Source organism: Triticum aestivum, chromosome 7D (assembly GCF_018294505.1).
Source record: "Triticum aestivum cultivar Chinese Spring chromosome 7D, IWGSC CS RefSeq v2.1, whole genome shotgun sequence".
Classification (NCBI taxonomy): Eukaryota; Viridiplantae; Streptophyta; class Magnoliopsida; order Poales; family Poaceae; genus Triticum; species Triticum aestivum.
In genome coordinates, this window is record NC_057814.1 from 123,047,473 (window position 1) to 123,056,584 (window position 9,112).

Consider the following 9,112-nt stretch of genomic DNA (forward strand, 5'->3'; position numbering starts at 1 on the left):
TGTTATTCTCCGGCGATGGCAGACGAATCAGTAAACCCTCATACAGTCATACTCCGCTCCGCGTGGGAAACAACTGCCGAGTCTTCCCTGGCTCCGTGTCGTTCCCTTCCTAGGCCTTGCCGTCGTGCACCGCCCTGGTGCTCTCGGCGCGGCCTGGTCAACGTGGTCAACGACCGACATGCATCTTAAGTGGACTGTACGTGGAGAGGCTGACAGCTGGGTCCACGGCCGCACGCAAGGAAATGCCTCCTTATTATGCGCAAAATAATGATTCCTCCACCTGACATCTGGGACCCACCGAAAGGGCCTCTGTATTTCGCGAAAAAAAAGTTTCCGCCGCTGACAGCTTGGACCCACCAGCTATATCTTCGCACGCAAGGAAGTGCCTCCTTATTACGCAAAAAAAAATGAATACTCCCCCTGCTAGCTGGGACCCGGTACAGTGGCAGGCTGACTTGTGGGCCTACTAAGTTGACGGGGACGGAGGGCTTTGTCAACATAGCCAATATGCACTATTCTAGCTCCAGTGACCGTACGGTGTCCATCCAACGGCCGTAGTGCTTCTTCAACCTCTGGTCTTCTTGCTCCAGCCACCCAAACCAGCGCCGGTCGTGCCTCGTGCTCCTGCCTCCCGTGGTCGGCTGCGATGCGGCGGAGGCCTCATCGCCCCCTACTACTCCCACCGCTGGCTAGACCATCCCTCTACTCACCCACAACCCCTGTTATTCTGCGGTGACGGCAGCCTCACACCGCAGCGAACCAGTGAACCCTCATACTCCTCTACGCGTGGGCATCCACTGCTGCGTCTTCCCCGGCTCCGCGTCGTCCCCTTCCTAGGCCTCGCCGTCGTCCACCGCCCTGGTGCTCTCGGCGCGGCGTGGTCAACGTGGTCAAGGAACGGCTTCCATCGGACGTGGACTGTACGTGGAGAGGCTAACAGCTGGGTCCACGGCCGCACGCAAGGAAGTGCCTCCTTATTACGTGCAAAATAATTATTCCTCCACCTGACAGCGGGGACCCATCGAACGGGCCACCGTATTTTGCGAAAAAAAACGTTTCCCCCTGACTGCTGGGACCCACCAGCTACATCTTCGCACGCAAGGAAGTGCGTCCGGGCAAAAAAACGATTCGCCCCCCTGACTGCTGGGACCCACCAGCTACATCTTCGGAGGCAAGGAAGTGCCTGACAGTCGGGACCCAGCTGGTCGAAGCGTACGTAGTGTTGTCATTCTGGTCGCGAACGTGTACGTACATACTGGTCGTTGTAGAGGCGCGCACGTGTTGTAGTAGAGGCGCGCACGTAGCATGTACACATACGTACGGCGGCCAGGGTGCAAGAAAGAAAATACGGCCACGTACGTACATACGGGCAGGGTCTCGAACGCCTACTCGTGCATACGTACGGCCAGGGCTCGTGTACATGGTTGGGTCGGAACGGAGAAACAGCGTCATCGTCGTCTTCATGGGGAGCCAACCGGCTGGGTCGGAACGGAATGCGTCGTCGTGTTCATCGGGAGGGCTTGGACGAAACAGCCGATGGAAACGAGGCCTGGTGTACCGCAGAACGAAGGAAACGGCCTTGTGTTCGACCGGCCACGTTCGAAACGGGATCCTGTTCATCGGGAGGGGTCTGGCGTACCGCACAACGGAGGAAACGGACCTCCTACGGTTGAAACGGGGGTCCTGTTGATCGGGAGGGGTGTGGCGTACCGCAAAACGGAAGAAACGGACTTGTGTTGGAGCGCTACGGTCGAAACGGGGGTCCTGTTCATCAGGAGGGGTGTGGCATACCGCAAAACAGGACTCCACGGGATACTGTTCATCTCCACCGTCGACCCCCTCCAGCCTCCACGGGCTACTGTTCATCCACCGTCGACCTCCTCCAGCCTCCACCTGCGATTGTTCAGCCACGGGCTCCTGTTCATCCAGCCTACACCGCGTGCTACTCCACCGGCTACTGTTAACCAGCCCTCTCCACGGGCTCCTGTTCAACCACCCCTCCACAGGCTCCTGTTCATCCAGCCCTCCACCGTCTACTGTTCATCCTGCCCTCCACGGGGTCCTGTTCATCCAGCCCCAACCGGCTCGAACGATCGGGGTCCTATTCATCCAGAGGCAACGCCACGGGGTCCTGTTCATCCACCCCCACCGGGAACTGTTCATCCAAAGCCCCCAGCAACACTCACTGTTCATCCAGAGGCAGCATCGATCGGCGTTAGTTAGCAGCAGTAGCGAAGGAATCGCTCGATCGGGTGCAGTTAATAGCCATCGATCGATCGCTCGGGTTCAGTAACGCGTAGCCTGCAGTGCAATCGCTCGGGTTCAGTTAGAGCCCAACGCCTCGCACACATGCGCATATGTACGAGAGAAACGCGCATCGCTCGGCCCCCGACCACCCACCGTAACCGGGGACACCCCGATATTTTCCTCGCCCTCGCTTCTACCACGGTTTTTTCCGTCATGGACGGCCCAAAGAATGTCATGCAGCTGCGTCTCCGGCCCGCCCAGGACGAAAAGCCCATTTTCTGTCATGAATTTTTGTCATAGAAGTAGGACCCCACCACATCTATGATGATACCGTGTTTTGTCACAATTATCGTCATAGAAGTGTCATAAGTATGACAGAAAAGAACTTCGTTCGGCCCAAAATGTCACGAATGTGTCTTTTTTTTGTAGTGACTTTATGATGCTCATCCACTCTACCTCATCTACATCTATTCACAAGGTCTGCTGTCAGTGAGTTTGCCTGCAGAGATGTCAGATCAGAGTGACAGTCAGAACATGTCCGAAGAGCAAGTTCAAATGAGTGAGGGCACTAGTCCCTCAAGCAGCTATGATGAAGGCAGCCACTAGGACCAGGAAGAAGAGAACCTCAGATTCAGAGGATGAGGATTATGTGGCTGTTGAGGATGAGGCCACTTCAAAGAAAAAGAAGGTGCTGAAGAAGGAATATGCCACTACTGCTGCAACAAAGCCTGGAATGAAAAAAAAGGCTCCAGCAAGAAGAGTGCCCATGTCAAAAGCCAGAGCCTCAACTGTAGAAGCTTCAAAATCAACTATGGAGCTCACTCTTGAACCCAAAGAAACTAGTGAGGGCAAGAAAAGGAAGGAAAGGGTCAAGAAGACCATTGCCAGAGTTATTGGCAAGCCCTCCATGATGAGAGATGTATCTGATAATGAAGAGGAGGAAGAAGAGGATGCTGCACCAGCACCCAAAGCTCAGAAGCTTATGGGAGATGCAATCAAGTCAGGGGCTGCTCCATCAAAGCCCAAGGCTGCTCCGAAGGCTGCTGCTCCAGCTCAAAAGCCTGCACCCAAGAGGAACCCCAGAAGAATACCTGCTGAGGAAAAGAACAAGGCCCCAGTGCCTCAAGCTGAAGAAGAGGAAGATGATTCACTTGCCTTGATGAAGTTGAAGCCCAAGACTCGTGGCCACAATGATGCTCATCCAGTAGCAGAAGACATGCATATCAGGAAAGGTGCAGGACTGAGATTGTGGAGAAAGTCTGACCCATATGCTGTCAGGAGGAGAACACCAGTTGATTACAGGTTTCACACAAAGGAACAGCAAGACTTCTATGAAACTATTTTGCTTGACAAGAAGCCCATTGTATGTGACATGAGATGGGTAGATTGGAAATACATCAAAGAAAATGAAGATCACTTCCCAGGAGTTTTTGACAGTTTCAAGGCATGTGGAGTTGACAAATTTGTTGGACAAAAGCTCACTAAATTGAATGATGAGCTGATCATGCAGTTTTACTCCACAGCCCACTTCTATCTAGATGGGAGGATAGTTTGGATGTCTGAAGGTACTAGGTACCAATCCACAGTTGAGGAATGGGCCAAGCTGATAAATGCTCCTGAAGAGCATGAGGATGACTTGGATGTTTATGCCAAAAAGAAGAAAGACCATAACTCCATGGCACACATGTATAAGGAGATCCTAGATAAGGCTTTGGAAACTCACAAGCTTGGATCTGTACACTTCTTGTTGTCTGGTTTGCCTACCATCAACTGGATCCTTAGGCACACATTGCTACCCAAGTCTGGAGATCACAAGATGATTAGAGGACATGCTATCAATTTGCTACATTTGTTTGATGTGCCTCAGAAGTTCAAGGTTATGAGTCTGATTGTGGAAACAATCAAGAGGAGACCTGCTGATCAGAAGAGAAGCTGTGGGTATGCTCCACACATTCAAGAGCTCATCAACTCTAAGATGGGCACAGGTACATACTTGTTGGACAAGGAGCACCTTCCTTTGCATCCTAATTTTGAAGATAATACTGTTGTGATGAATGAGGAAGACCCCACATCTATGCAAGCACAGGAGAAGAGAGCCGAAGCAAAGGCTGAGAAAGCTGCCAAGATGCCAAGTGTTGAAGAGGCATCTCAAATTTTCCTGAAGAGCAAGCAAGATCAGCTTGCATATCTGATCCACTCTACTTTGAGGATTGAGAAGGGCTTGGCCACCCTGACTGAGAATCAGGAGAGCTTGGAGAGGATCATTGAACAAAAATTCTATGATCTTGATCTGAAGGTTACAAAGATGCAGACAACAGTTGAGCAGCTTCATGAGGAAGAAGAAGAGAAGAAGGGCAAGTCTACTACAGATGCTTTTACTAGAGTGCGCAGAAGCCAGAGGTCTGCTGCAGTGTCTGTCCCAGATACAAGAGCTACCACATCTGCACCAGCAGCCACAGCCTCAGTGCCACCTCCAGCAGCCACTCCACCAGCTCCAGCTACATCAACAGAAGCTTTCGTCCTTGGAGTCATCTCTACACCACCTCATGAAGACCAAGCTTGAGAGACGCATAGCACTATGCATATTTTTAACTTTTTGGTACTTGTTGCCAAAGGGGAGAAATATGTATAGATCATAGTCTTCGAGAGAGAGTGTGTTGTTTTATCTCTCTTTGCATTTTACTTGCTTGAACATTATTTGTGTGTTTGCTTGCTACATTATGTCTTGTGTGAGATACTTGTTTGATCATGTGTTTGATCATATGCTACCTTAATGCTTGTTGGATGATATTATCTCTTATATCCTTATATGATCATTCACTTGCTTGGTGAAGAGTGCATGTTTTTAAGTTATATCATTTTGAGCGCTCCACCAAGATGTATGTGACATGGAAGATTAACCCATGATCCGAATCGATTGTGCATTTGCATTCAAAAGCAAATTTCAAATAATGCACAAATTCAGGGGGAGCTCTTGCTTATCACATATTTCTCAAAGCGACGCTGTTTTTCAATCTTATTATCATTTGTCGAAGCTTTGATCTATATGTTGTCATCAATTGTGGGTGGTTTTGGTAATTTCTAACAACATATAGCTCATTGAGCTAATGATATTTTAAGATAAATATTTTAGGAAAGCTCAATGATTGGCATGGCATGGATTAGAAAGTGGAACCCTCAAAATGCTAAGGACAAAAGGATTGGCTCAAGCTCAAAGCAAAAGACTCTACATTTTATTTTTAGTGATCCAAGATCACATTGAGTCCATAGGAAAAGCCAATACTATTAAAAGGGGAAGAGGTGTTGCTTAATGAGTTTCTTGCTCAAAATGCTTAGTGATATGCTCCAAAAACCCTCAACTACTTTCTCACATCCACATATGTCCCAAACCAAAAGTCAAACTCGGCCCCACCGAAAGTTTCTATCCGGCGCCACCGAGTTTCCTTGACATAGCCACTGCCACAAACCCTAGTCTTTTCGGTCTCACCGATAGGGATCTCGGTCTCACCGAGATGAGCGACTGGTCCCACCGAGATTGCAATGCAAACTCCCTGTTTCCCCTTCGTAACATTTCGGTCTAACCGAGATGAGCGAATCGGTCCCACCGAGTTTGCCTGACCAACTCTCTGGTTAGCTTGTTACCAAAATCGGTCTCACCGAGTTTGTGTAATCGGTCTCACCGAGATTACGTTATGCCCTAACCCTAATGAAATCGGTCCCACCGAGCTGACATGTCGGTCCCACCGAAAATCCTAACGTTCACATTTTGAACTAAATCGTTCCGACCGAGTTTCATGATTCGGTCCCACCGAGTTTGGTAAATTGTGTGTAACGGTTAGATTTTGTGTGGAGGCTATATATACCCCTCCACCCACTCTTCATTCGTGGAGAGAGCCATCAGAACATGCCTACACTTCCAACATACATTTTCTGAGAGAGAGAACCACCTACACTTGTGTTGAGGTCAAGATAATCCACTCCAACCACATAAATCTTGAGCTCTAGCCTTCCCCAAGTTGCTTTCCACTCAAATCATCTTTCCACCAAATCCAAATCCTGTGAGAGAGAGTTGAGTGTCGGGGAGACTATCATTTGAAGCACAAGAGCAAGGAGTTCATCATCAACACACCATCTATTATCTTTTGGGGAGTGGTGTCTCCTAGATTGGTTAGGTGTCACTTGGGAGCCTCCGTCAAGAATGTGGAGTTGAACCAAGGAGTTTGTACGGGCAAGGAAATCGCCTACTTCGTGAAGATCTACCCTAGTTAGGCAAATCCTTCGTGGGTGATGGCCATGGTGGGATAGAAAAGGTTGCTTCTTCGTGGACCCTTTGTGGGTGGAGCCCTCCGTGGACTCGCGCAACCGTTGCCCTTCATGGGTTGAAGTCTCCGTCAAGGTGGATGTACAATAGCACCACCTATCGGAACCACGAATAAAAAATCTCCGTGTCTACATTGTGTTGCTCCCTCAAACTCCTCCCTTTACCTTGATGTGCAATTGTTTTACATTCCGCTCCTATACTCTTAGAATTGCGTGTGTAGGCTGATTGCTTGACTTGTGCAAAGTTCCTAAAATCTGCCAAAACTTAAAATTGGGAAAAGGCTAGAGTTTTATTTGGTCAAGTAGTCTAATCACCCCCCATCTAGACATACTTTCGATCCTACACTTTTTAATAGTAGAATCCGCCATGTGCAAATTTAAAGAGCATTCTTCAATATCGGTAAGACCAAGCACATCACATAAAGACTTTGGAATTGTAGAAACACTAGCACCCAAGTCACACAAAGCAAAACACTCATAATTTTTAATCTTGACTTTGATAGTAGGTTCCCATTGATCATGTAATTTTCTAGGAATTGAAACTTCTAATTCCAACTTTTCTTCTAAAGCTTTCATCATAGCTTCAACAATATGTTTAGTAAAAGATTTATTTTGTTCATAAGCATGGGGTGAATTTATCATGGATTGAGACAAACAAATACAATCACTAAAAGAGCAGCTATCATAATTAAAGTCTTTGTAATCCAAAAGAGTGGGTACATCACTAGTTAAAGTTTGGACCTCTTCAAACCCACTTTTATCAATTTTCTCAACTAGATTTTCACCCTCCGAATTATCGGGACGCCTTCTAACTAAAGTTGACTCTTCTCCAGTCCCTTTTTCATCAGTCTTAACTTTACTAAACAAGGAATCAATAGAAGAAACACCAATCGTTTTAAGATGTTCATCACTTTTACAAAACTAATCACTAGAACACGCTTTTTCTAAAAATTCTCTTTTAGCTCTAAGCATAGCGGTTCGTTTCTTACTTTCATCCATAGAAACATAGAGAGCTTTAATTGATTCCTCAACTTTAGGCACAAAAATTTTCATCTTGAGATTTTCTACATCATGAGAAATTCTATCAACACTTCTAGACAAATCATAAAATCTTATCCAACTTTTCTTTTATGGTAGCGTTGAAAATTTTTTGTGTGTTGATATTCTTTAATATTATTCTCATGATCAGAGGTGTTCCTATTATTATTATACGAAGGATTTCCAAAGGTATTACCATAATTATTAGAGGAATTACTAGGAAAAGGCCTAGGATTAAAATTACCTCTATAAGCATTGTTATTGAAATTATTTCGCGAGATAAAATTCACATCTACGGCATCACTATTTTGCTCAATCAAAGTAGACAAAGGGATATCATTGAAATCAATAGGAGCACTTTTACTAGCAACCAATTTCATAAGAGCATCAACTTTTTCACTCAAAGAAGAAACTTCTTCAACCGAATTAACTTTTTTACTAGTAGGAGCTCTTTCGGTATGCCATTGTGAATAATTTGCCATGATATTATCAAGAAATTTGGTGGCTTCACCCAAGGTAATTTCCATAAAAGTACCACCCATGGCGGAATCTAAAAGATTACGAGAAACAAAATTCAATCCCGCATAAAAAATGTGTATGATCATCCAAAGATTTAACCCATGAGCTGGGCAATTCCTTAGCATCATTTTCATCCTTTCCCAAGATTGTGCAACATGCTCATGTTCAAGTTGTTTAAAATTCATGATCTGGGTTCTAAGGGAAATAATTTTTGTGGGCGGAAAATACTTAGTGATAAAAGCATCTTTGCACTTATTCCAAGGATCGATACTATTGCGAGGCAAAGAAGAAAACCAAATTTTTGCAGAATCACACAAAGAAAACGGAAATAATTTCATATTCATAATATCATTGTCCACATCTTTTTTATTTTGCATATCGCATAATTCCACAAAGGTATTAAGACGGGACACGGCATCCTCATTAGGAGTACCGAAAAATTGATCTTTCATAACAAGATTCAGCAAAGCAGTATTGATATCACAAGACTCCGCACTAGAGGCGGGAGCAATCGGAGTGCCAATAAAATCATTATTGTTGGTATTTGAGAAATCACACAACTTGGTGTTCTCTTCAGCCATGATAACTACGCAACAAGATTGCACTCAAAAACATATCCGGCAAGAAAACGGCGAACGAAAAAGAGGGCCAAATAAAATGGCAAATTTTTTTGAAGTGGGGGAGAGGAAGACGAGAGGCAAATGGAAAATAATGTAAATTGCGAGGAGATGAGATTTATGATTAGGAACCTGGTATATGTTGAAGACCCTCCCCGGCAACGGCACCAAAAATTCCTTTTGATGCGGCTTGAAGCTATGTCGGTATTTCCCCAAAGAGGAAGGGATGATGTAGCACAGCGATAGTCGGTATTTCCCTCAGTGATGAAACCAAGGTTATCAAACCAGTAGGAGAACCAAGCAACAATACATAAACGGCACCTGCACACAAATAACGAATACTCGCAACCTGACATATTAGAGGGGTTGTC